At 42.3% G+C, this 23,478-nt stretch overlaps 1 protein-coding gene across 10 annotated transcripts in view; it reads right to left on the bottom strand.

Moving 5' to 3' along the window:
* The window catches only part of KCNQ5 (potassium voltage-gated channel subfamily Q member 5), a 576,092-nt gene that overhangs the window by 181,198 nt on the left and 371,416 nt on the right, over nt 1–23,478 (bottom strand). The window lies entirely within an intron of this gene.

The following is a 23,478-nucleotide window of genomic DNA, read 5'->3' as shown; positions in this document are numbered from 1 at the left end:
AATATTGTGAATTCTAACATTCTAACACATATTTTGGGGCCAATACAGACACTGTTTTCCTCATTCTGAACGGAACAATTTGATGTCTTGGTTTTTAGCCTACTTTCAGTAGGCTTATGGGATCACCTGGCATTCTCTGTGTGTGTCCATATGTCCCACCACCCCCACTATCAACTTCATAACGCCTGGACCAATATGAACCAAATCAGGAACTGTTGTAGGGACACACAGGGACACTTCAACGGCGTAGTTTGTGATGATGTCACCCACCCCGATCCAAGATGGCAGATGCATAAACCTTTGAGGCGCAAGTGGGATAACTTGTGAACCACCTAAGTGATTTTAACCAAATTTGCTACAGCTGTAGGGACTCATAGAGATGCCCAAATGATGTGGTGTGTGATGATGTTATCCACTCCAATTCAAGATGGCAGATGCGTAAACTGTTGAGGTACATGGCCACGTGAACATCCGAGGCACAGGCAAGCTAATTTGTGGACTGTCTAACCAATTTAAACCAAATTAGGTACAGTTGCAGTGAGTGGCACCTCAACGGCATAGTTTGTGATGATGTCATCCACCCCGATTCAAGATGGCAGAAGCGTAAACTTTTGAGGTGCAATTGCGCTAACTTGTGAACCGCCTAACCGATTTTAACCAAATTTGCTACAGTTGTAGGGACACATAGGAACACCTCACTGGCGTAGTTTGTGATGATGTCATCTACCCCAGTCCAAGATGGTGGACGCATAAATGTTTGAGGCACAAGGGGGCTAACTTGTGGACTGTCTAACTGATTTGAGCCAAATTACGTACAGTTGTAGTGAGTGACACACAGGGACACCTCAGTGGTGTAGTTCGTGATGTCATCCACCTTGATTCAAGATGGTGGAAGCATAAACCTATGAGGCACAAGTGTGCTAACTTGTGGACAATTTAACCGATTTGAACAGAATTTGCTACAGTTGAATGGACGCATAGGGATGCCCCAATGGTGTAGTTTGTGATGACATCACCCACCCCAATCCAAGATGGCGGATGCATAAACTTATGAGGTGCAAGTGCACTAACTTGAGGACTAACTGATTTGAACCAAATTTTGAACAGCTGTAGTGAGTGACACTACACCTCAATGGTGAAGTTTGTAATGATGACATCCACCCCGATCCAAGATGCCAGACACATGAACATTTGAGGTGCAAGTGATCTAATTTGTGGACCTCGATTTGCACCAAATTTAGTCCAGATGTGGAGACAGTGAAAGGAAAGTAGTCTGATCAGTTCTTACTAGAATAGCTTGTTTGTTTTTAAAAAGTCCTGGGTAGTGGTCTGACTCAGTATATGGCAGCTTCTTATGTTCCTATTGTAAAAGTGAGTTGCTTATCTAATATCAGACAATGCAGAGTTGATGTATTAAATTAGCTAATGTTGTTCAATGGGGAATTACATTCATAGTTTGTTTGTATATAAGGCTAATTTTTACAGGCCTTTGGCTGACTCCCTGCAATCCAAGTTACTTCTTTAAATAAAGTGCAGCACTTTAACAGGAAGTTAAAATTACATATGTATAATGCATAGAAATCAAAATATATAAAAGGCTCAGGTGCTAACTGGGCAAAGAGGCACCTTTTTATAGTTGTGATTCTCTTTATTTAGCGGGGGAGAGTAACTGGCCCTATCCACCCCCAGCACAGTACCTCCAGCGACTGTTGCTGGTGTCTATCTTATGTGAGCCCTTTGGGGACAGGGAGCCATCTTATTTATTTATTATTTACGTATGTAAACCACTTTGGAAACGTTTGCTGAAAAGTGGTATATAAATATTTGCTGCTGTTGCTGTTGTTGGTCTGTAGCAAATGGTGTGTGGCAAGCCCTGCCCACACAGTCCTTTACCAATCAAAGGTAACAGATCAGGAGCACTGTCGTGATTGGTCAATGGGAGTTCCATTTGCAAATAGAGGAGAGGAGCCTGTGATGTTATGGTCAGTTGGAATGCAGCTGATACTGGTGGGAAGACTGTAGAGGAGAGAAGGTAGATAGATAGATAGATAGATAGATAGATAGAGAGAGAGAGAGAGAGAGAGAGATAGGGGGTGGGGTGGAGGGGTCTGGAAGGGCCCAGTCAACTGTCACAGCTGCTCAGGGCTACAGAGTCCATTGGCAGAGGCAGGCACAGGAGGGATGGGCCCAAGCCTGTCAGCATCCTGAGGGGAATGAGCAGCAATGGTGGCAGCAGTAAGGAAGGGCCCAGTCAACTGCTTCTGCTACTCCTGTGGGAAGGAGCAGGAGCAGGGCTTGGGTGAGGTCTCTGGGTTTAGGGGGCTGCAGCTTGGCCAATCGGCACTGGTAATGCTGCAGCCATGACTAATTGAGGTGAGGGGGATGGAGCAATGGGATGGAGGAGCAACCAAGAGAGGAGAGGGGATGAGGGGAATGGAAGCAATGGGACGGAGCGGAAGGAGCAGCAGCGCAGCTCAGGTGAGGGTGGAGAGAACTCTGAGGCGAGGGGCCTGTGGTGGAGGGTGGTGAGGGGAGCAATCAAGTACTGGCGCACAGATGCTTTGCACGGGTTAAGCTAGTATACATTGTTTACACAGACCAAAAAACCATCGTAATATTTTTGTCTGAAAGGCAGCTTCACACAGTGCATTAGTCCATAGCCCTCATAATGACACTCATGAAAATTCAAGGAACAGAGTACTTTTCTCCTTTTACTGCACCCCAAAATTACCTTGCCAAAAGGTCACTCAGGAAAGGGAAAAATACATCAACTATAAGCAATCTGATTACAAGCTAGAGTCCATGTAAAAGGAAAGCACACCAACTATATGTGATACATATGAAATGGAGATCTACCACCACCCAACTGATTTAAAGCCAGAGTCCATATGAGAAAAAAAGGTGTATTATCAACCACCAAGTTGGCAGCAGAATGGCATATATAGAATTGCATCACTTTTCTTGCAAAATAGCTATGTGTAAGGATAGGTCAAGCAAGAGTGACTTGTCTAAGGTTATGTAGTGTGTTCCAGAGTAGACCATGGCTGGGTCAGCCTAGGTCAGCCTGAGCAGCTGACCACTCAGCCTGGTCGGTGATTTTAAAAAATTATGCGTGTTCTTCATGGTCTATGTCCAACAGTCTCGACAAATTCCCCACTGGGTGGCTCTCTAACCAGTTATTTTTATATTCTAGTCTTGTGTCTGATCTTGTGCTTCTTTACTCAGAATAAATGAGGAGTAATAAATCCAACAGAGCCTTCAGTAATACTAATATGTATGGGGTCAAATGGTGTGTGTGCACATGTGTGCATATGTAATGGATGGAAATTGGGCTGCATGAGAACAGGGGTATTGCAAGTTTCTCTCCAATTTTATCTGTGAATTGTCACTGCCTCTTCAAAAGGTATGCGGAGAGAAGAGACTAAATAAGGCTGATCATCACAATAACATTGGGAGCCCTTTCTCATGACCAGTGAGAAAGGGCAATAGGGTTAGCCGGGAGGAAACCCTGATGACAGGGGTGTAACTATAATAGAGCAAGGGGAGACAGTTGTCTGGGGGTCCACTGCCTTGGGGGTCCACTGCTCCCCAGAGGCAAGTCACATGACTGACTCCCCCAGCCATGCACCTGCCCCAAGCTTCCTTCAGTTGTATTCATCCTCTGAAATTGATGTGAGTGTTAAGACCTGGAGCTACCAGAACAGCGTGTCTTTCTCTAGTACCATTAAATGACTTGCATCATCCACAATTTACAAAACCTTAAAAAAAATAATTTAGGATGATGTTCTATTGTGGCACATATTTTCCTATGCTTTTTGTTCCCACAATTCAGCCTCACTTAAGATTTCTTTACTTCATGAGCTGAGCTTCAGTGAGGGGAGGGGGCCCACTTTAAAATCTTGTCTCTGGGCCGACTACAACCTTGCTATGCCTCTGCGTGAGGAGCTTACCTCCCCACATACGAGCAGTTCCCTCTCCTTGAGCAGCCGGATCGCCCACCCATATGAGCACTGGCTGCTGCTGGTAACTGCAAGGGTCAGCGTGCCAGGACGCATCACTCCACCACCCCCGGAGCTGCAATAATGCACCACATGAATGTGAATTGCCTCCTTCTGTATTTTCCATTGTGTCATACATCCCTGTGAGACAATTTTATCTATGTCTCTGTGCTCAGGCCTTTTGCTGCCCAGTGAGCCAGTAGCAGTATGGGCAGGTGGGGTGTCACAGGTTAGCCACTCTTACTGTTGCTGAGTCAGGAGGCAGCACCCGGCCCATCAATCCACTGCCTGAGGCAACCACCTCACTGTGCCCAAAGAAGAGATCTTTCTGCCTTTCCACACTGACTTATCTGTCAATGAATCCCTCTGTGACTGCTACAGAACCCTAGCATGTTGCAGATAATTTTGGGCCTTGTTCTAAGAGAGAGAACCTGCTCATGTGAGACCCTGGCTAGACCTGTTGGGCCTCTCTGTTGCCTGGGTTGAACTGGGAATGTGACACAAAACAGCCGCTCACAAAGCTCCTGCAGCTACACATTGAAGAGGATGTTCAGTAGTGTTAGGCAAGATGTCTGCTTTTACAATGAGGAATTTCTGATTCACTTTCAAGAAAATACAGGGTTTCCAAATGCAGTCTGTTAGCCATTGATCTAATCCAGGAGTTCCAAACCCGTGGTACTCCAGATGTTGCTGAATTACAACTCCCATCAAGTTAGTTGTTGAACTACAACTCCCATACAATAAATTGTAGCTGGGGATGATGACAATTGTAATTCAGCAATATCTGGAATACCACCAGTTGGGAAATTCATTTGATTAACAGAAAATCTTGTTTTATTGGGATTATTTGCTTATCTCAGAAATATCTAGAAGGTGAAAACATCAACTAGTTGAAGCTTAGAAATAGTTTTTATCCAGATCCTACCATGACATCTTTCTTTAAAAGGAGTCTTTTCAAAGATAATGCACTGCTGACACTGAGGAAAATACAGTTTTGATAATGCAAGCCATGCGGATTAAATTTTCCATCATTTATAGTTTCATTGTGACTTGTTTATGCAAGTAAAATGAGATATGACAAAAGGTTATTATAATTTGTTTTAAATGTTTTGACAAAAACTGTATAGAGCATAAGCGTTCTTCCATAGAAGAAGGCTTGTAAATTTATACTGTAAACATTCATAAGAAATGACTTGCACTTTAGCCTTTTCTATGAATATAACAGCAAGACATTAGGGTCTGAGACCTCATGAAAGCAAGGGGCATCCCATGAGCAGGACTAAAATTAATCTCTATAAAGATCTGAAGAGCAGATTAAATTAAGCTTTTTAAATATAAAAATAAGATTGTGACAGCTGTGCCTTTTACTTTATTAACTGAGCTTCTCAGAGGGGAAAATTAACTCCTAAGAACATTAAACAGCTTCCAAATCACAGGGACTTTGCTCCTGCTTTAGATAATGTTTATGTATACTTAAGGTGCTTTTGTTTTCATTTTGCTCACCTCTGCCGCAGACTTTCATGTACCTTGTATTTTCTGGTTTTCCAATACTGGTCTAAAAAACTTCATGGCCAGCAATGTGTACCTAAGCAATGTTGGACTTGTACTTCTCAAAGAACAGTACATGCACTATGTCCTGTTCCATGTGGCAAATCTCCTTTGAAGAAGAAGGGAATTTTAAAAGCAGTTTGATATGACACGAGGGTCTGCTATTCAAAGGAAAAAACACAACAGCAAAATTCCATTGCTGATATGCAACGTTGTTCTATGGATCTTAACCATAGTGGGCAGGTATTGGACCTGAAACGGAAAACAGTATAATTCACATGAGAGGAAAAAGCTAACTGTGACACTAATGTTAAGGTTTTAAAATGTTATACTTTTAATTGTATAAAACTTAGGACCAAACTAGATGTGCAGGACAGATGTGCAGTATATATTCTAAAGATGTGTTTCTCCCATTCGCATATAATGCAAGGGGGTGGAGGATTTGCTCTTTATACAAAAGGAGTTCACAGCGAAAGGGAGTGAAATCTGCCCTGGGAGTGAAACCCTGGCTTATCTCACCATGCTCTGGAGCTTTCCCAGACAGCAGGCTTTACCACGGGTTTACTGAGAGACTTTACTGTGCGTTTGAAGTTGCCCCCAAAAACTGATGTAAAAAGGGGATTTTTTTCACCCCAAATATTATTTCTTGTTTACACAGTCAGACAGGTGTTATTGACTGGTTTGCTTTATCCAGACATTGAGTCCTTCCCAAGGACCTGGGATGCCAGAATTTTATTGTCAATTGTTATAGATATCGTCGCAGAATATAGGCTGTTCCCAGTAAAGTTGCTTTTTGTAATTGGATGATGGTGATTTCTGTGGCTCCTATTGTGTTGAGGTGCTCTTCAAGGTCTTTTGGAACTGCACCCAGGGCGCCAATTACCACTGGGATTATTTTGGTCTTTTTCTGCCACAGCCTTTCAATTTCTATTTGTAGATCTTTGTATTTGGTGATTTTTTCTATTTCTTTTTCTTCTATTCTGCTATCCCCTGGTATTGCTATGTCGATTATTTTGACTTGTTTTTCTTTCTTCTCGACTACAGTTATATCTGGTGTATTGTGTGGCAGATGTTTGTCTGTTTGTAGTCAGAAGTCCCATAATATTTTTACATCTTCATTTTCTTCCACTCTTTCAATTTTATGGTCCCACCAATTTTTGGCTACAGGTAGCTTGTATTTTTTGCAGATGTTCCAGTGTATCATCCCTGCTACTTTGTCATGCCTTTGTTTGTAGTCAGTCTGTGCGATCTTTTTACAACAGCTGATTAGGTGGTCCACGGTTTCATCGGCTTCTTTACAAAGGCGGCACTTGCTGTTTGTGGTGGATTTTTCTACTTTTGCTCTTATTGCATTTGTTCTTAGTGCCTGTTCTTGTGCAGCCAGTATTAAACCCTCTGTTTCTTTCTTCAAGTTGCCATTCTTAAGCCATTGCCAGGTCTTGGTGATGTCTGATTTTCCACTTATATTGTGCAAATGTTGACCATGCAGGGGCTTATTTCTCATTTTTTCTGCTCGGTTCTTGACTTGTTCTTTCTTGTAGGCCTGCTCTGTTTCATTGGTGTTGAATAGTTTCTCATTATTGACCATTTGAAGTGCATCTTCTTCACTGTCCTTGATATATTCTTCAAGGCCTCTTTTCTCCTCCTCTACTGTTTGATGGACTTGCAGCATTCCAGATATTATTATTATTATTATTATTATTATTATTATTATTATTATTAATTCGATTTCTATACCGCCCTTCCAAAAATGGCTCAGGGTGGTTTATACAGAGAAATAATATATAAATAAGATGGATCCCTGTCCCCAAAGGGCTCACAATCTAAAAAGAAACATAAGATAGACACCAACAACAGTCACTGGAGGTCCTGTTTTGGGGGTGGATGGGGACAGTTACTCTCCCCCTGCTAAATAAAGAGAATCACCACGTTAAAAGGTGCCCCTTTGCCAAGTTACCAGGGATATAAATTGGGCTACATTCTAATGAGCAATAAAAAACCCAAATTATGTGTGAAGTTCTCCCCAATAGCTCGTAGGAACTTCGGGGTAAATATTGCCGATATATGAACGCACCTCCTCCATTCTGGAAGAGATGCAAACTAGAAGCCAGGTGTGAAAAACTTCCTGGTGCCTTTAAGCAGCCCCCCCACCCCAGTCTGGTTCTGATACTGGAAATGAGCTGGGCAGAATGAAAATTGCTTAAAGTTACAGAGCACTGTGAGGCAAGGTAGGGGAGGAGACAGGTTTCTGGCCATATCCTTGTGAACTCCGTTTTGTATCATGAGTAGACTTCCCCTTTATATTTGAAAAGGACAAACACATCTTTGACATACATGCAGGTGCTTTGCACACCTAGTCTGGCCTTTAACAGCACGTTAAAACAGCTGATTTCAGATATGTGGGGGAAACTGAAGGGTCAGTGCCTACCTTATAATTACCTTAAAAAGATAATTGCCCTTAGTCCTTGTGATTAAAACACAGAAAAGACTGAAACATCACAAACCAACAAAACGATGAAAAATAGGTTCTTGCTGCTCTGAAGAAATGAGCAATTCCAGCAGATGAAAAATTTCATAAGGGGACAATGAGCAAACAGATGCTACAAACGGGAAAATCTTATTTGAGGTAATTTTATTAATACAAGTGCCAGCATTACTTTCCCAAATGTGTACATTTGAGACAAAGTGTATGGTGTTTTTTTCTCAAGCCAAATGCCACCCCCCCCTCAAAAGAAATATCCCTTTTGATATTTCACAGGGATACATTTGCTTACCTTTTCCATTAACAGCAACTTTTATAAAGTGATAACAAGCACAGCAGTACAGTATTTATTACTTTAATCTTTAATTTTTCCAATTTTAATTAAAAATATAACATAAGAACATAAGACAGTAAAACAGTAGCATCAAGAACCAATGTAACAGCAAAAATGTTCTGCATCTGTTGTGAAACAAATGAAAAATAGAACCAAGCTGGGCCCATTTGATTTTTTTTTCATTCGTTATGAAACAAATGCAGAGAAGTCCTGTAGGAACCAAAAGATATTCCTTAGCCTCATCCATTTTCATAATGGGGAGACTTATTGTTGCACTGTGACAGTAGGCTTCCCCCACTTCTGCAACCATTAGACGTTTAAGAGAAGCACCAGAATACTTTAGGGCAGTCACCATGCTTTTCCCTTCAATGACCCAGATGTTCCATAACTTTGTGAGAAAACAGGTGGCTGACAGTGGGAGCCACCCTTTGGGGGGGTGGGGTTGCTGCTGTTTCTTCCCGCACAATGCCTTGGAACTACACTATATCGGGGACATTGTGGTGGAAAATGGCAGCTGCCAGGAGACAGCTGCGAAAAGGAGCTTTACTGCTCCTTTAAAACTTGGATGGTTTGTGGGTTTTTTAACAGTCCACTGCTGCAGCCATACTTCAGATAAGTGTCCGGTAAGGAAAAATAGATGGCTTTCATTATTAAACTAAATCAGTTTTTAACAAATGAAGAATTAGATGATTGGGTTTTCATAACAAAAATGAATGGAACAAAACAAAATTCTTCAAAGTTCTAAAAAATTATGTCTCTGATATGCTTCGTGTCTCGCTGCCATTTTGCGACACTTACCAAACTCTACACACTTGGTTCCTAGACAGTGTGGAAGCTTTGACTTCAGATTTGCTGAAGAACAACAGGGCCCAAACTGGTAACCCCATTCAGCAATGAATCTATCAAAACATTCCTCTTTCTATTCTCAAACCATTTGAAACCCCCTTGACATAATCACAGGCAGGCTAGAGCCTCATATTATAAGCTGTAGCTCCTATCTTACTACTTCAAATTTGAAGAACTTCCTTACACACACACCCCTACCTGATTTTATTCCAATGAATAAAACAAACACATGCAATAATATGACTGTTATGGGCTCATTAAATAATATGAAGGCAATGGAATTTCCATTTGAGGCTTACATTGGTTTCTCCTCCCTAGGTTTTGTCTCTAAAGCCTGTGTTAATGAGAATGTACATTTTATTTCTCTTCCACATCTTATCTTGCATTAGCATTCATATTTGCCACATATGGCATAAGAGCAGATCAAAAGTGCTTTTTAATATATCATATGAAAATGGTCAAAGAATTTTTAAAAAATCAGTGCTTTACTACAGAGAAAAATAATTTGGAAACAAAAATAAATACAAATATCAATACATAATGAAAATTTATGAATGTCCTGTGTTTTGAAGCTTGGTAGCAAATGTGAGATCATAAACCTCTTCTGCAAATTAGGACTATGTTCTAATGTTACATTTACTCTTGTGACTGCATCATATCATTTGCAACTCAACCATATTCATACTTGCCGGCTCTCCCAATTAGGACCCCTTCGGACTCACATACCCACTGGTGAAGAAGTCACGTCTCTGTATAGCTGTGAGGTCAGAATGATCGGAAGCCGTGTGTCGGAATTCTCATTCCCATTCCCATTCCCCTCCCCACCATGGGGAGGCAGCCAATTGCAGGGCAATTGCCCCAGGTAATACAGTGATGGTGGGTGGGGTAGGGCTTCTTAAAATCCAGCTGTGGTGTGGCCAGGAACAAACATGGGGAGGGCAGGCAATTGTGTAGCGCATGTTGAGAATAAGTGTGGGGTAGCTGGGGAAAAGGTGTGGGGTGCCTGAGGGCTGTAGTGTCTGTGTGAATTAAACCATTATATGGATAGGGTCAATCATGTCTATCATTTTCACCTGCTTAGCACCGCTCTTGATGGAGTGCTGGTTGCACGTAAAGGCCTGTGCAGTTGGCCCCACCCAAGCAGATATTTAATTCAGACACACTTCCCAGCAATGTGGAACTGAACAACAGAGAAGTGGCTCCCACACTGCTTGATGTGTGTATGAGCATCAAAAGGGAATGAGTTTTGCAGGGTTAACTCTCATGTTAAGCATGGGAAACAAATTCGTTGTTTTGGATATATGGAAGTTGAGTGGAAGAAAACCAACTTTGGCTGCAATTCCATACACACTTACCTGAGTGTAAGACAGACTGAATACAGTGCTGCCATAGCATAGTTCCCATGTACAGGGGAGGCACATGAAAATGGCCACATTGGGTACTAGCTGAGGGCCTTGGGCCTCTGGGATAGTTGTGAAGGCCCACACCGCTCACTGCCAACTCCATGTTTGTTCTGTCCAGCTGCTGGTGCTGACAACAAGCACTCTGAGCCCAAGCCTGCCACATTTCACCAAGCAGCCAGCGGTGGAGCTGATGGTGTTTACATGGGCCTCCAGGAAGGCCTCTCAGTGGCTTGCCACTCCTCCCACTGACTGAGGTGGCTCCTGCTGCCCACTGCTCCTCCTGCTGCCCAGCGCCGCTTGCCATCAGGTTGAGGGGGAGCTCAGAATGAGGGAGGCCCCATGCCATTCCTCTCTCCAGCACTTGACTGCCTGGCGGGCAGCAAGTGAACAAGGTGAGTGATTGTAATGGCAGTGGCAACAAGCCAGTGTTTTTGCCAGGAGCTCAACAAGCTGGGGGCAGGTTGGGGATGCAGAGGAGGAGGGGAAGGCAACAGATGGTGATCAGCACAACTGCAAAGAAGAATATAAATTCCAATTCCAGGAGACTCTCAGTTGTTCTGAGAGTTTTATTTCCCTTCCCCCTTGCATGCAATGGTGGTAGGGTTCAAAGTTATATTTTCCTTCCTTCCCACTCATGGAGCAAAGGTTTCATTTCTGTGCTTTGAAAGCACCATATCCTTATCTTTAAAAAAGTGTCCTCTATATCAGTTCTTACTAAAAATGGTTGCAATTGGGAAGGAACAAGTTATAAATAAACCTAAGCAGCTTTCAGCTCTCTAGTGTTATGATATAAAGGGGGGGAAATCAGCGGGAATTTCTCTGTATGAATTGGTTACATCTGCACAAGCTGATGACTGGAAATGGCTTAATTTGATGGAAGGAATTACGGGGAAAATACAGGGACCCATCGCCTTCTGAATTGTTATAGCTATATTACTGCTGGCTGTGGATTGTCTGTGAAGCTCTCTCTTTCACAGTATTTTCTCTCTCAGCAATTGTATATACATCATTTGCTATTCTATATTAAAAACAGGACAGTAGGGATGTGTATGAAACATTCTGGGCAGGTGTGTGTGTGTGGAGAGCAACAGCTTCTCCACTGCCCCCTGCCATTTCAGCAACAGTGTTGTGCTGCTCTTCTCTGTTCCCAGCAGGCTGCGCACAGTGTTGGCATGCACATGGCTTCTGTGCATGCGCTCATTGCACTGGCACCATTTGCATGGTCAGCATGGTGTTGCTTCTCATGCAAATGGCACCAGAGCATTTGCAGATGCCATGTGTGTGCCGTGTGCAAGCTGCTGGGAACAGGGAAGCAGCCACGTGTGGTCTTTTGAGCAGCACAGCATTGTGACTGGAACGGCAGTGGGGCGCCAGAAGAGCAAGTAAGGACCTGAGTAACTGCTCCTTTAAGCAACCGCTCTACACACACACACACCCTGCCTGAAATGTTTAGGTTGCAGCAACCCAAATCATTTCAGTGCCTCTCTAATGAGGCATAAAAACATTTTGTGTACATCCCTACAGGTTACTGTTTCTAAAAATATTTCGAAGTGTTTTTGTAGTTTAGGAATATTACCTCTAGACTGTTAGTAGTCTAATTTTCTTGGGTTGTTGAGCATGCTCAGTGGGGTTCTCTTTGTCTGATGAGCTGAGCATGCTCAGTGTTTTTTTTCTTCAGTTCAGTTTGTGAGTGGTGAGCCACAAGGTGGACGCTGTCTGAAGTATGTGCTCTTGTGAACTCCTTTGTTAATAAAAACACTGGTTGGACCAGACATGGTGGCTATACAATACAATTTGGAAGCAATGAGCTCTAACTCACAAAGCTATAGAATGTGGACACAATCTAGCTCAAATTAAGTACTTTTAAAGCCCAGTGATTTCAATTGGAGAAGCAAGCGCATATAAATTCCCTCGATTAAAATTGAGGGGACTTAGAACACTGGCCCACATGTTCTGCAGTCTAATGCAAGTGGTACCAATCCACCTGCACTGTTGCAGGGTCCTAATTAAGTACAAATACCTAAAGTAGTTCATCTACACTCCAAAAGCACTACTCAGATCAGAAACATTGCTGATGGTCAACCACCATGTTTCTGATCTAAGTAGCTAGGGTGCTGTTTGTCTCCAAGCACTTGAGGAGTCCCCCCACCTCCATTTTACGGAACTCCCCTTGCCAAGCCAAATAACCCATAACTTCCTCCAAAAGTGTCTTTCCTCCTCCCCGCAAAATGAGAAGTTGTTAAGGAAGTTTTCCCTGTCTGTACACAGCAAAGTAGCACTTCCAGAGTGTGGGTGGACTGTGTTAAGTATTTGTTAGGAGAATGGGGCAGTGCTTAAGGGGTGAGACAAAGAGGGTCTGATGACACGCTGTGACCAAGGACTCACAGAAACCTGTAGCAGATGGCCTTGTCCATACAAATAACGCCCCAGCACATCTCCTCTTAGAAATTAATAAGTGACCTATCTCTGTTTTCAGCACACTATAACCACATAGGCCAAGTTCAGATGAAATAGGAAACTGGAGGTACCTTCACCTCTGGTTTCCTAACCTGAACAGCCAAACTTGAGGAAATGGAGTTTGTGGGGGAAAGCGACTTGCAAATCCCTCACCAAACTCAAACTTCAAACACCAAACAGAGAGTGTTCAGAGAGGAGTTTTGCCTCTGCATACTCCATTTCTGTGGTGCCAGCGCTACGTTAGAAAGCTGGCACCGCAGTTTGAGCACAACAGGACTAGAGTTTAGGGAGGAAGCTCCTCCCTCCATCTGGCCTGATTGGCAGTGAGGGCTGTCCTCTCAAGACGGAAGCCCACACAACCAGCTCCCCAGCCTCTCTACGGTCTCACTGACTGCAGAGAGGTCCCTCTCCCCATCAGCCAAACACGGATGGGAGAGTGGGAGGAGTGGGCATGGAACTGCTGGTCCATTAGACCCACAGTTCTGTGCTATGTCTGAACCCAGCCAGAGTCTCTCTCTCTCTCTCTCCATAACAAAGATCATTTCCTAGTTTCCACCCTCACTGTCCTTGCAGCTACTGCAAAGAACAGCTCTGCCCCACTTTCTTGTTATAGGCAAACTCTTTACCTTCCACCTGATTTAATTTTTGACACGACTCCAAGGGAACAAATAATAGGGACATACTAAGCCCAGATTTCTCAGAATAAGGGTTGAGATCAAGGTCAATTACCTTGACAAAAAAATCCATTCCTGGTTCCCTCTTCCCCTTCCAATTTCTCTGCTCCCTCTTCCCTTCCAATTTCTCTGTTTCTACAGCCCAATTCACATAAATGAATATTTATGTGAAATGGGCTGTTATGTGGAACACAGGAACATATGAAGCTGCCATATACTGAGTCAGACCATGGGTCCATCTAGCTCAGTATTGTCTACACAGACTGGCAGCAGCTTCTCCAAAGTTGCAGGCAGGAATCTCTCTCAGCCCTATCTTGGAGATGCCAGGGAGGGAACTTGGAACCACCTGCTCTTCCCAGAGTGGCCCCATCCCCTAAGGGGAATATCTTACAATGTTCACAAATCAAGTCTCCCATTCATATGCATCCAGGGTGGACCTTGCTTAGCTAAGGGAGTCATGCTTGCTACCACAAGACCAGCTCTCCTCTGATAATTCTGATGTGAATTGGGTGTCATGAACCCTACTGCCTTATGAGATCATCAGGAGAAGTCACTTTGCAGTTGCCTGTGACTTGTTTGATGGTGACTCAGAACTGGGTTTTTACTGTGGCTGCCACAGGACCTTGGAATGCACTCCCTGTCACAATAAGAGTTTCCCCATCTCTGCCAGCCTTCAAGAAAGCTCTTATGACACACTTGTTTTTTTGGCTTTTAGTTAAATCTTAAAATTGTTTTTTACTCTTTTAATTGCTTTTAACTGTTGGCTGTTTTTAAATCTGAGTCTACATAAGCCTGGAGATGTTTCATATCAGGTAGTCTATAAATCTAATAAATGAATGGGTGCTTTTTTTCTTAAAGAACAACTTCTGAGCATAGTGGGAAAGGGTTCCCCCCCCCTTCATTTTTTTAAAAGTTCACCTTAATTGTTATAGTTTAACAAATTAGTTTAACAAATTAAGAGAGCAGGGTGGAGGGCTGAACCAAGCACTTCCATTGTCCAGATTCAGAAGACTGGGAGAAGTAGACAGTACTACTAGCTAATGGAAAAATAATCTGTTTTGCATTCACCTTTGGGGCAGGAAATGCTTACATTGTGGGGGGGAGGAAGTCTCTAATGAAATCCACAGCTGAATCAGCTGACTCCCCCCAACTTTAGCCCGATCATGCCCCCTTGTGTCCTTCTAAAAACAGCAGGTAAGGTAAAGGGATCAGCCTCCTTGGCCACCCCTAAAATTCAAGCACTGTAGGTTGGAAAGTTCAGATGTAAAACATCAGTATTTGCACATAAAAGAAGAAATGATGCTAGTTTATTTGCTTGCCTTAACAATTATAATCTTTAACATTAAAATAAGGGGTTGATTATGTCAGGAATTGATTGTGCTGTCGAGTTAGTGTCGACTCCTAGCAACCACATTCCAGGCGATTTTCTTGGTAGAATACAGGAGTAGTTTACCAGTGCTTCCTCCCACGCAGTATGAGATGGTGCCTTTCAGCACTTTCCTATATTGCTCCTGCCCAATATAGGTGACTACAAATGTATTTACTAGGCTCAGACTGGGCAGCACACCGGCAGGGATTTGAACTACAGCCTCTTGCACTCTAGGCAAGCTGCTTCCTTGCTGCATTTTATATACCATGTAGCTAAGCAGGTTCTTTGTGATGCTTGCTCCTTAGGATTCAGTTTTAGCTAACATAAGCATGTATAGTGCAAGGAAGGAAGGAATAGGAACAATTTGAGAGTGGGGGTTTCTCTGAAAAGGAGCTGTCCCAGCTAAATCAGCAGAGTTGAAGGGTAAGACATCCACATGTCAGCATGTTTGGCACAATTGGAATGCAGGCCTTGAGATCAAATTAATAGAACCTTTAAAATTTCTAACTCCTTTGACTATTAATAAAATAGATGATTCTTTCTCTAAGAAATGCTGGAAATGTAACTCACATTTAGGTTCATTTTACCATATGTGGTGGAGTTGCGGTAAAGCTCAACAGTTTTGGAAACAAATTCATATGACAGTTGAACAAATCTTATAAGTTAAGATTCCCTTCCTTCCAGAAATTTTTCTTTTAAGTATGATAAAACCTTATATTCCCATCAAATCAAATGAATTGTGTTTATATATGATTACAGCGGCTGGGGTTATATATGCATCTAACTGGCGTATTTTGGAAATCCCTTCCTTACATGATTGGTTTTTGAAAGTGTGGGACTATGCTTCAGTTTTAAAAGTCTCGGCTTATGTACTGTACATGGTATGTCTACTGAATCATTCATGTCTGTTTGGGAACCTTTATAAATTATAATATCCGTTATGGTCAAACTTTGTTCCCATTTTCTGGATTTGACTTATAGTGTTTTTGATATGTAACTTACAAGAAGCTGATCAGATTAGATTTTACAATTTTAAGAGTCTGAATTTCTTTTGCTTTGTCTTGTTCTGAATACTTTCTTTTTACTGAGGTAATTAATTAGAAAAATGAGGTTTTCCATTATGAAAAATGATTGGTTTTATATTGTCTTTATGGTGATTTGTCTCTGTCTTCTTTGGTTTACTTCTTAAAAAATTCTTATTGAAAATATATTAAAAATAACTTTTAAAACTTCTGCTTATAGGCTTCAAAATCTTTAAAGCAACTATTATTGTTCATTCAGGAGACTCTTTCACTTGAAACATCATTTTTCGAAGCAAAGAGCTTTAAAATCGCTCTCCTGTGTTCCAGTACACCACAATACATATCTATTTACTCAAGTTTCCTGGAAATTAAGACAGATTAGAGCAAATGGAATATGTGCCTGACAAGCCCGTTAGCAAATGCTCTTGCTTCTGCTTATGGTGATAGCTGAGGGATGCTGTTTAGAGAATTAGGTAACAGGCAGTATTTGCTATAAGAGCTGTAATGCATCATTTTACATTATATAAAATTGGCTCTGTGCATTTAACAATTTTGCAAAGTGGTATTTTACTACTACATCTATGCTTTAGCAAACAGCAAGCAATTTGTATGATCTCTAGATACCAAATGGTTAGAAAGAAACATATTGTCCTGTACAAGGCCTTTAAAGCTTAATCAATTATTTGTATTAAAAAACACAAACCCATCTCCAGACTTGTTGTTTTACAGCATTCCAGCTTCAGCTTAAGGGAATTCCCGCCTAAATACCTCTTCAGTGTTTTCTGTGCAATGCACAATTCTGATTTCCCTATAATAATATTTTTTCTTCTTCTGAGAGAAGTGGAGTGGAGAGTGGAGCAACAGAAGCTCTCTCTGTGAACTCAGTGAGATTTCCTAGAAGAAAATTGCTGCTGGGACATGCTAACCCTTGCTAACATAGCAAAGAGACACCTTTCAAAGTGGTGGTGATTCTCTTTATATTGGGTTGAGGGACAGCAATTGACCCAATTCGACCCTAGCACAGTGGCTGACATCAAAAGGGGTGTGGGGAAATTTAACGAGGGGGTTGACCACCCCGCAGCCACCAGGATCTGGGGGGGGGCTGCCAAGGCAACCCCTTGCCCGGGGCACTCCTGGGCAAGGGAGTGCTTTAATGAAGCACTCACCAGCTGGGAACGCAAGGTGCACCCTTCTCCTTCCCTGCCAGTGTTTCATTGAAATTCTAGCTGTGCTGGAGGCAGGTGTGTGTGTGTGTGTGTGTGTGTGTGTGTGTGTGTGCGCACGCGCGCGCCCAGCCAGTCAGCATTTCAATGAAACACTGACTAGGGAGGATGGGAAGAGGCTCTCCCAGGCAGTGGCCACACCTTCTGCATCCATTAAATGCAGGGGGTGTGGCCAGTACCAGGCATGGGGCCTGTCATCCCCTGCAGAGTTTCTTCAATGGTTTGTTGAATCACTGATGGAGCTGTTTTCTTTGCACCTCAGGGAGGCAAGGAAAGGAGCTCCCAGTCAGCAATTCAAACCACTGACTGGGGAAATTATGCAGAGACTATCCCCCGTAGAGCCACTCCCCCTGTGTCAGATACGGGGGCATGACTTGGGGCATGCATGTGATTCATGCACGCAGTTAGAAATCCCAGGGGGCAGGGTAGCTGCCGGCAGGGATTTGTCCTCTGGCCACAGGCGAGCTCCCTATGCCCCTGGTACTTCACTAGTCAAGGATGTCAGCCAGTGTCCTTTCAATGGCTGTTGCTGGTGTCTACCTTGTGTTTCTTTTTAGATTATGAACCCTTTAGTGACAGGAAACCATCTTCTTATTCTTTTTCTATGTAAACTGTTCTGATAATTTCTTCACTGAAAAGCAGTACATAAACAACAACACAACAACATCACTGAAGGACTTCCAGAGTTCAAGAAAGCTTAGTATCACAAGTTATACCAGTGTCCACAGAAAAGAGCCCTTCAGCACTAGAAGACCATAACGAGAGAGAGTGAGAGAGAGAGTAAAGCCTATTTCATAATCAAAGGGCCTAGTCAGATACAATCCTCCAGAGCACTTATCTACTCACACTGTCACTGTCTCTTGAAGGAACCCAAACTCCCTGCATCTATTGTAAGGATGAGTACGATCGAAGTTAAAATACATTAAGGCTTGAGGATGTAGCTTCCAAGTCCACCTCTGCAAATAAGTCCTGAGCTATCAGTTGCTGGTGCAGCAGTTCATTCTGCTTTCTGATTCCTTTGGAATTCCTGTGACCTGACTGGATAGTGTTGCCAACCCCTGGGTAGGGTTGCCAATTAGGGGCGACATAAGACATCTTGGAGACCAAAACCTCCCCCCCGCCATTAGGAGGAATAGAGACTATTTTTGGGACCAAACAACGTGTGTGTGTGTGTGTGTGTGTTGTGGTGTCTGAAGTTCGGCGGGGGTGGGGCAGCTGGAACATTTTGTTGGCTCAGAACACTTTACTCTCATGAGCAGCTTCTCTTCCTTTGTCTCTTTCCCCTTCCTACTGACCCTCCATCCAATGGGGAAGCCAAAACAGAGGATCTGTTTCAGTGGCAGGTTGCAGAGCCACATGGTGCAATATCAGCATCGGATGCTGCTTTAGAGATGGTGGCCTTTTGTCCTTTAAAAGGCTGAAGTGCAGTCTTCAAGTGGAGGTTGAAAAGAAGGAAGAGAAAGAAGAAATAATAGCCGGGGGAAAGCAGAAGTACTTGAGGCATCTTTGGTGTTAATCCCACAAGCTTTGGATATGGGGTTGATCTCAGATATGTTTCCACTTCCAGGACCGAAGCGTAGTTGGTAACTACCAGGTCCAGATTATTGCATAACCAAGTTATTGTTAGCCGACTTTCCAGCAGGTTTATGAGATCACCCGGCATTCTCTGTGAGTGTGTCCATGATGTGTCCCCTGCTATCAACTTTGCAATGCCTGGACCAATATGAAAAAAATCAGGAACAGTTGTAGGGACACATAGGGACACCTCAACGGCGTAGTTTGTGATGATGTCATCCACCACAATCCCAGATGGCGGATGCGAAAACTTTTGAGGCGCAAGTGGGCTAACTTGTGAACTGCCTAACCAATTTGAACCAAACTTGCTACTGCTATAGGGACACATAGGGATGCTCAAATGGCATGGTGTGTGATGATGTCATCCATGCCAGTTCAAGATGGCAGCCGCATGAACAGCTGAGGTGCAAGCAGGCTAATTTGTGGACTGCCTCACCAATTTAAACCAAATTAGGTACCATTGCAGTGAGTGACACATAGGGACACCTCAACGGTGTGATTTCTGATGATGTCATCCACACCAATTCAAGATGGCAGATGTGTAAACTTTTGAGGCACAAGTGGGCTAACTTGGGAACCACTTAACCTATTAGACCCAAATTTGCTGTAGCTGTAGGGACACATAGGGACACCCCAATGGTGTTGTTTTGATGATGTCATCTACCCCAGTCCAAGATGCTGGACACATAAAGTTTTGAGGCGCTAGTGGGCTAACTTGTGGACTGCTTAACTGATTAGAACCAAATTAGGTACAGTTGTAATGAGTTACATATAGGGACACCTCAGTGGTGTGGTTTGTGATGATGTCATCCACCTTGATTCAAGATGGCAGAACCATAAACATTTGACGTGCAAGTGAGCTAACCTGTGAACTGCTTAATCGATTTGAACCAAATTTGCTACAGCTGTAGGGACACATAGGGACACTTCAATGGCGAAGATTGCAATGATGTTATCCACCCCCAATTCAAGATGGCAGACATGTAAACGTCTGAGGCGCAAATGCACTAACTTTTGGACAGTCTAACCGATTTGAACTAGATTTGCTACAGCTTAATGGACACATAGGGATGCCCCAATGGTGTAGTTGGTGATGTCACCCAACCTGATCCAAGATGGCAGCTGAATAAACTTTTGAGGCACAAGTGCACTAACTTGAGGACTGACTAATCTATTTGAATGAGATTTGGAACAGCTGTAGTGAAAGACACACAGGGACACCTCAGTGGTGCAGTTTGTAATGATGACATCCACCCCAATCCAAGATGGTGGACACATGAACATTTGCCACACAAGAGATCTAACTTGAAGACCTTGATTTGCACCAAATTTAGTCCAGATGTAGAGACAGTGAAAGGAAATTAGACTGATTAGTTCTTTCTAGAACAACTTGTTAATTAACCTAATAAGCAGCTAGCTACATTGTCACTATACATGTTTTGTGCAGCTAGCAGCAGACACTCCAATGGGTTTGTGGTTACATAACTGCAGTTCCTAGGGAGTCATCGCACAGCAAATTAACCCAAGGGCTTCTGTACTCTAGGAAATAAGGACCTTTATTGAATAGGGACAGAGATTGTGGACCTTCAGAAGAATTTCAAAGACAAAGGGTCTAGACATGACTGTCAGGTCTATAGATGACAATGACAAAGAAAAATATTTATATACCGCTTTCCAACAAAAGTTCCCAAAGTGGTTTTGTTTGGATTATCATGTTTGTATTTAAATGAAGAGCTGCAGTTATAGAATACCTTGAACCAAGCAATGCATTGATTGGGTTTATAATAGGAGTTAAACATTGCTTTAAATAATTGAACATCTTGATTAAAGGGTTAAACGAGAAAAATGAACAAACAAAAAAGAGCTTAGAGGGCAATAGCCTATTAAGGCAATCTAAGGGTTGTTTTTTGTTTTGTTTTTTTAAATAACTATAGTATCTCTAGGTCCAAATCCTAGCCAAATTTCCATGATGCTACTGACTTAATTGCCTTTGAAGGTATGAGCCAAGAGCTTTTTCATATCTGAATATGGAAAGTAAAACCAGTTCTTTTTCATGAGTTGAATACAAACCCTAAATTAACAAGATCCAGATAAAAACACAGTAACAGCTAACAAGATTAATAAATTGCATCAGAACCCAAACTACACCAGCTGGAAGCTTCTATCAGATTTCCGTTTGCAGGCAAGTCCCATACTTTTCAGCTCCACATACCATTGCATGAAACATATGTCTGAAACATTCTTATTATTCTAATGGAACCAACCATCAAAACCATCTTAATTTTGATACTGCCTTTTTAATATCAGGTTGGGCTGGAACCCTAAAATGTACTCACTATTCAATTACAGCCACAGTAACCACAATAGCAGTTGCTTTAAAAAACCCCACTTACTGTAATTTTAAAAGAAATGACAGAATGTGGAGAAAGAGGAGTGAACACCCATAATTCACAAAAAGCTCTTGTTCTACTGAAAGAACAAGATGACACAAATTCTCATGTACTGCACAGATTATCGTTTTGTTAACAATAATATGAATTCTTTTTCTTTCAGTGAAGTCAGTGTTCTCAGTTTTGGCTGCTCTTTCCTATTCAACACAACTTGTTAAGAACACGCACTGTGAAACTGCAGAACTGAGAAGGGCAAATGAAAGAAGGGAGAGAAGCAGCCTTTTCCAACTTGTAAAGAGCAGCTTCTTCCACTGTTAATAAAATGGTGCCCTAAGAAGCTACAAATTATTGCTCTCCACAGTTGAAAGTATTTTTCAGCCAGTCCTTTCCACACAAAAACTCTAAAGTAGCTGCTGTCATAGATTTTGTGGAGAGCCTTTAGTGGGCATGGATATAAATTATAACTTGAGAAGTCTGTCCTAATCCAACCTCTTCTATAATGCTAAGTTAAAGTGCAGCACGCCTTAGTAGACTGATTCTGAATTATACTCTCAGTTATGGGCTTTATTTCATTTTACCTTCATTTTAAAAACATAATGGTTTAGGATCTAAGATGCTCTTGTACAAGTAGAAGGCTGTGTTCCTCATTCAAACGGGTCAATGTTAAGTGATCCTCTCTTCCTGCTCCAGCCCCACCATGCCACATTCCTTTCTATTCCAGGAAGTTTCCTCGCCCTCAGAATTGGATTTCCAGGCTGCAGAGGGAAGAGAAAGGTGGGAAAGCAGCTTCCCCTAAGTGGAACTCTGCTCATGGATGTTAGGATCCAAGTCTATAAAGCACAAGATGGGGCCTGATGAAGTCCACTGTTGCTATTTTGAAAGAATATATGTGTATGAGATGACTGCTTCAATGTTTCTGTAGATTTCCTTGCGTAGATTGAATTAAATTAATCAAAAGAAACCTAATGCTCGCAAGAAGCATAATGTTCATGAAACCAAGTATGCAGGATTATAACCCAAAGGCTTAGTCCAAAGGGGTTAAAAAGACAAATGTGGGGAGACTCTATTGATGAGATGAAAATAGCAAGATTGCTGGAACTATACATACCCATGGCCACTGGGCCCTGTCTGATTTGTTGTATCATTGGTTACAAAACCAGCACATTCCAAGTAAATTAAGAGAGTCTCTTTTGTGGAATGTCGTACCACACCCCATATTAAAAAGAAAGAATTCTGACAGTAATGTTAGGAAAAACCCTTTGTTCTTTAGATAGGCATATGTCTTCGCTGGCTTCTAGTTAGGGAATTTTCCAACATACCCTAACTTTGCTACGTTTTTTAGATTGTGAGCCCTTTGGAGACAGGGATCCATCTTATTTATTTATTATTTCTCTGTGTAAGCCCCCTGAGCCATTTTTGCTAGGGCGGTATAGAAATTGAATAAACAAAACAAACAAATGTTAATCCACACACATTCTGTTATCTTCTCCATCTGACGTTAACAATTAAACACAGAATCATTTTGATAGCCTTGGAGGCCTGATCTTTAAATTTGCTTAGTATATATTAGGCATTGAAACAGATTTATAATGTATTTAATGGTATCATTGAAAGGCTACTTTGCAAGCCATTGTGAAATACACAGAAAAATCACAATGACATGAGTCCTGTTCATATGTTTTGTTCAACTCAGGTATGATCTGTGTATAGGGTATGCGTGCACAGATCTGGAAGCAGGTACAGTCATTCACACATGATGTTCAATGCATATACAGTACACTTCCTACCTATACCCTATATGAGGGGCCCTGTACCTGAGGGGACAGATACAGTCATTCACACAAAAACATGTACATGTGTAGACACCTTTATGCACCTACAACAGTAATATATGGATAGGGCTATAGGTGAAACCATGGTATCAAGTTTTTCACTTTGTGACTTAACTTTCAATTCCAGCAACTGGATGTTAGTACCTAAAACCTGCTATACATGTTCTGGTGTTTCTCCTCAGAGGTGACTGTTGAGTAGACTTCAGGGACCAATGTAGTGCTTACCACATACTAAGTTAGGGGCATAGGAAGCTGCCACATACTGAGTCAGACCATTGGTCTATCGAGCTCAGTATTGTCTTCACAGACTGGCAGCGGCTTCTCC

The sequence above is a fragment of the Hemicordylus capensis genome, chromosome 1 (assembly GCF_027244095.1).
Source record: "Hemicordylus capensis ecotype Gifberg chromosome 1, rHemCap1.1.pri, whole genome shotgun sequence".
Classification (NCBI taxonomy): Eukaryota; Metazoa; Chordata; class Lepidosauria; order Squamata; family Cordylidae; genus Hemicordylus; species Hemicordylus capensis.
This window is presented reverse-complemented; position numbering and strand designations above follow the sequence as displayed.